Here is a 6000-nt window from a genome sequence, read left to right as displayed (position 1 = left end):
ACAAGCCCGAGTGTAATCATGCACACTTAAAATTTGGACAAGAACGTGCCTGCAAAATCCCAAAAATGGAGATGCTTGGGAACAGTCCGAGCTAAAGCTCTTGAGGAAGAAGTAGCTCGACTATTAAAGTGCGGGTTTATCTGTGAAGAAAAATACCCGATCTAGGTCGCCAATCCCATGCTGGTCCTGAAGCCATATGGGAAATGGAGGACCTGCATCGACTTCTCCGATCTTAACAAATCTTGTCCCAAAGATTGTTTCCCATTGCCAAGGATTGATCAGTTGGTAGATGCCACGACTGGTCACGAGCTCATGTCCTTCATGGATGTGTATTCTGGATATAACCAGATCGCTATGAATCCTGTGGACCAGGAACACACTAGCTTCATGACCCTAAATAACGTATATTGTTATAAAGTTATGCCCTTCGGGCTAAAGAATGTCAGAGCTACATATCAACGCTTGATCAACAAGATGTTCGCTAGTCAGATCGGGCGAAATATGGAAGTGTATGTCGATGATATGCTTGTTAAATCAAAGACTGTCGATAACCATGTGTCTGGTCTAGAAGAATGTTTTGGAATATTGGGAGGTATGACATGAAGCTGAATCCTCAAAAGTGCACTTTCGGAGTGGCATCTGGAAAATTTCTGGGATTCATAGTCAACATAAGGGGGATAGAGGTGAATCCTGATAAAATCAAATCATTATTAGAAATGCCCTTGCCCAGGTCGCGTAAAGAAGTTCAAAACCTAACTGGAAAGGTGGCAGCTTTGAATCATTTCATTTCAAAATCTACTGACAAGTGCCGGCCATTCTATAACTTGCTCAGGGGAAGTAAAAAATTTGAATGGACTGAGGAGTGCGATCAGGCATTCCTCGACCTAAAAACACACCTAGGCGAGCCCCTAGTGTTATCTAAGCCTAAGTCTAGAGAACCTCTATTCCTTTATTTGGTCGTGACAGAAAATGCAGTCAATGCCATGTTAGTTCGAGAAGAAGACCGTGTTCAAAAACCAGTATATTATATAAGCAAGAGACTTCTCGGAGCTGAGTCACGATACCCACTGATAGAGAAGCTGGCATTTTTTCTGATGTTGGCTTCCAAGAAGCTCCGGCCATATTTCCAGTCCCATTCAATCAACGTCATGACCGACCAACCTTTAAGGTAGGTTTTGCAAAAACCTGAAACGTTGGGACATTTATTAAAATGGGCTATCGAACTTAGCCAGTTTGAGATATTGTACGTACCATGGACCTCAATCAAAATTCAGGCCCTTGCTGATTTTATGGTTGAATGCACCAGATTTCAAGAGGAGCTCTCGAAGGAGCCGGTACAGAAGTTATGGAAAATCTTCGTGGATGGATCATCAAACGAGAATGGATCAGGAGCTGGAATCATCTTAATCTCCCCAGAAGGGCATCAATTTCATACAACTCTGAGATTCGGATTCGAGGCATCCAACAACGAAGCCGAATATGAGGCTTTACTAGCTGGGCTGAGAGTGGCGAGGGAGCTCAAGGCAAAAGCCGTCCAATGCTATAGTGATTCTCAACTCGTGATCAATCAAGTATTGGGAGAATATCAAGCTCGAGGTACCAAGATGGTGGCTTACCTAGCTAAGGTGAAGGGAGAACTATCTGAGTTTGAGTACAGTTCTGTTGAACAGATACCTCGCGAGCAAAATTCAAATGTTGACGCCTTAGCATGACTTTCCACCACAAAAGAAGCTGAGACATTGAATGTAGTGCCAGTGGAGTTCTTGGAGAATCCGAGTGTAACAGAAATGATAGAAGTCGAAATGATCGACACAAGACCGACCTGGATGAGTCCCATAATGGAATACCTCACAACAGGAAGGCTACCTCACAATAGAAAGGACGTAAGAAAAATACTTTATCAAGCTCTGCAGTATGTAATAGTGGATGGGACCTTGTACCGACGTGGTCATTCAATGCCTCTCCTATGATGTGTTCTGCCCGAGGAAGCTAAAATCATTTTACAAGAAGTGCACGAAGGCTTTTGTGGAGATCATGCTGGGGGGCAAAACTTAGCACTGAAAATATTGAGGCAATGCTATTTTTGGCCTACTTTAACAAAAGACTCAATCTCGTATGTTCAGAAGTGCGACAAATGCCAGTGTTTCGCCATAGTTGTCCAGGCTGCTCCAGTCGAGCTAACGATGATCTCATCCCCATGCCCATTCGCGGTATGGGGAATCGACCTAATAGGGTCCCTACCTTTGGGAAAGGGAGGAGTTCGTTACGCGGTGGTGGCGATCGACTATTTCACAAAGTGGATAGAAGCCGAACCCCTGGCAACCATCACTTAAAAAATAATCCTAGACTTCATGGTGAAGAGTAGTATATGTCAATTTGGGCTTCCAAAAAATATCGTGTTAGTCAATGGGACACAATTCGACAGCGATCTCTTTACTGGTTTCTCTGAAAATATGGCATTATGAAGAGTTTCTCCTCAATAGGATATCCGCAGGCCAACAGGCAGGTTGAGGCTGTGAACAAAACCTTATAGGCAAGCCTGAAGAAGAGGTTAGATGAAGCTAAAGGGTTGTGGCTCGAACAACTCTCGCAAGTACTGTGGGCCTACCGAACTTCTCACAGAACCTCCATGGGGAATACTCCTTTTTCCTTAACTTTTGGAAGTGAGGTCATGCTTCCAGTCAAAGCCATGGTAGCCACTCACAGGCAAAGGACATTCAACCAAGAGAATAATGATGGACTACTTAACGCATCCCTCGATCTGATTGAAGAAAAACGAGAAGAGTCGCAGTTATAGCTCGCCCATTATCAACAAAAAATCACTCGCTATTTTAATTCTAAAGTTAAGACATGTAGATTTGGATTGGGCGATCTGTTTCTCCGAAGGGTATTTCTAGAAAATAAGGATCCCAAGGACGGTGTTTTAGGCCCGAATTGGGAGGGACCATATCAGGTCGTTGAGGTTTTGCATGAAGGAACTTTCAAGATAGCTCGGCTGAATGGGAAAATAGTCCCATGGACTTGGAACGCCCTACATCTGAAAAAATATTATCAGTAGTACCACCATCAATGTAAGGATTATTTATAAAAGTCATTTGATTAAATAATAGATGGATTATTAAATAATTTACTTTTTAGATTGTATTAGTTCGTGTTCTAGATCGGGTTCCCGGACTAATGTTTGTAAAAGCAACCAAAAAGTTTCTACATTCTGGTTACTTGGGGGCACATAACCCGAGGTTGATAAAATTAAGCCTGCTTGATAAGATTTGGAAACTTAGAAGCTTGGAAAATTGAATATTCAACAGCTTTTTAAGCTCGAATGTTCAATAAACCTAGCGTGAACTAAGTTTAAAATCATTTAAAATTCTGGACGTAACCAGGTCCAATTTTTAGAAGCATGGAAATATTGATTATTCAATGGCTTTTTAAAGTTCGAATTTTTAATAAACCTAGCGCGAACTAAATTTAAAATTATTTAAAACCATGGACGTAACTAGGTCAAAAACTTGGAAAGTTGGGGAAATTGTTATATCAAGGGCTTGTTAAAGCTCGAGTTATCAATAAACCTAGCACGAACTAAGTTTAAATTAATAAAAACCTTGGATATAACCGGGTTCAAGGCTTGATTTTTAACAGGTATGATACAAATCAACACACAAAACTTGGATATAACCAAGCGCAATAAAATCTATCCTGATCTAAAAATCAATTCCTAAAATCTCGAATGTACAAGTTTAAGGATTCATAAACATGAGAGGAAGTAAAGGAAAGATAAATGGGTCAAAAAGATGTATATTGAAATAAAGCAAGCAAATTATCCCGAGGAGAAAAATCTCGAACTGAGCCCGAAGGCAATTGTTTAATACAAAAAAAATTGACTACAAACGAAAAGAAAATACAGAGGAAATATCATTGAGCTCCATCAGCTCGCCCCGAAGATGTGACCTCCTCGCCATCTCCCACCGCCATTCTGGATGCATAGCCAGTCTCTGACGGTTCTTGTGAGAGCCGAGCCTTCAATTTTGCAAGGGACGAATCCCACAGCTCAAGTTCCATGAAAGAGAAGTTCCCATCCGAGTTGAAGGCCCAGCAGTGGTACATCATCTCTTCCATGGCTGATGATGAGGTCGCCTTCTCTTCTTTGGATGTGGCCTCTGCCTCGAGCAGATTTGCTTTGACCTCATCAACCTCACCCTGAAGTTGTGCAGTTTGAGCCTGGGAGGCAGATAATGTAGTCTTTACAGCCTGCTCGCTTTCTTGGGATGAGACTAGAGCAGCCTTGGCATCATGCTCATTCTTCTAAGCAGCCGCCAAGGTAGCTTTGGCGCTCTGTTCGCCTGCTTGAGCTCCAGTCAGGGCAGTTTGGGCAGCGTTCAGTTCAGCTCGGAGCTCATCATTTTTAGCCCTGGCACGGGCTATGCTGCGATACTGGGCTAGGGCAGACTGCCAAAGAACAAAACAAGTCAGAGATATACCCTTGATCATGACAAACAGAAAATGAGTGCAAAGTAAAAATATTTACTACACAGTGAAAAATTTTCTTTGAGAAGAGAAATCAATTTTCCCCAAGATTGATTGAGAGAAATCAATCTCTCAAAATACTTTTGAGAGATTCGAACAAGGTGTTTTAATGGTGTTCGGAGGGATAAGTTTTAGGCATATGCTTAAGTAGCTATGCCATATGCCCTAGCGACTGTGCTGCATGTCCGAAAGACTCGACAGGCACACCGAGGAGCTCCATGTCCGAGCGGCTGCGTGCGTCCGAGCGGCTACATGTGTCCGAGCAGCAGGGTGCGTATTCGAGCGATTGGGTGGTGTCCAAGTGTTGGGGTGCATGTCCGAGGAGCTGCTGGCGCGTGCACATCAGAGGAGCTCCATGTCCGAGCGGCTGCATGCGTCCGAGCGGCTGTGTGTGTCCGAGCAGCAGAGTGCGCATCTGAGCAGTTGGGTGGTGTCCAAGTGTTGGGGTGCATGTCTGAGGAGCTGCTAGCACGTGCGCATCCGAGGATCTCCATGTCTGAGCAGCTACGTGCATCCGAGTGGTTGCGTGTGTCCAAGCAGCAAAGTCCGCATCCGAGCGGCTGCGTGCGTCTGAGCGGCTAGGTGGCATCCAAGTGTTGGGGTCCATATCCGAGGAGCTTCGTGTCCGAGCAGTTTGAGGAGGACATCACAAGGCTTCTTTCCGAAGAGATTGAATGCCGTAGAGCTGGGCACATCCGAGGCTGCATGTCCGAGAGGCTAGGGACTGAGGAGGCAAAACACCCAAGGAGCTACTTGGGTCCGAGGGCCAAAAGGAGTTTGGTTGGCTAGGTATTTGCTTGGTGGTCTGATTGTTTTAGTGGAATCCGAGCAATTAAAACCTCAAAAGGGGATGGCTAAAATGGAATTTGAAGAATTCAAAAGAAAAGTTCAATCGTGGGTTTACTACAAAAGTGAAAGTTACTGACCGGATGGAAGCTTTTGGATGACCTCAAAAACATTTTGCTAGAGAAAAAGTTTATCATACGAATAAATCATATAATAAACACGGGGGGCAAATGTTATCCCCAAAATTTCAGTTCGATAACGTGGCAATCAGAAGTGACAAGTGGCAATGCATGGTCAGTAAATGACACATTAATAGTCAATAAATGTATTGGTCATGGAGGGAAAGGTTTGAGATTAATCTTCGGAGTTGTGATATTACTGGTCATGAAAATTATTTATCTAGTTTGGAAGTGATTTGACCGACCAGGTAGAATTTTTGTTCGACCGGTAAAGAATTTTGACTGACCAGTAAAATGTTTTGGCCGACCAGTAAAATGTTCTGGCTGATCAGTAAAATGTTCTGGGCGACCAATGGAGTATTTTGGCCGACCAGTCATTTGTTTTGCTAGACCAGTAAAGTGTCATGCTAGTCCAGAGATGTGTCATGCTAGACCAGAGATGTGTCATGTTAGACCAGAGGTGTGCTAGAGGAGTGCTTGCCTATGTCGACCGGTGAGTTGTCTTGGTCGA

The sequence above is a fragment of the Humulus lupulus genome, chromosome 3 (assembly GCF_963169125.1).
Source record: "Humulus lupulus chromosome 3, drHumLupu1.1, whole genome shotgun sequence".
In the NCBI taxonomy this organism is placed as follows: domain Eukaryota; kingdom Viridiplantae; phylum Streptophyta; class Magnoliopsida; order Rosales; family Cannabaceae; genus Humulus; species Humulus lupulus.
The sequence above is the reverse complement of the archived record's forward strand: the minus strand, read 5'-3'. Positions refer to the sequence as shown.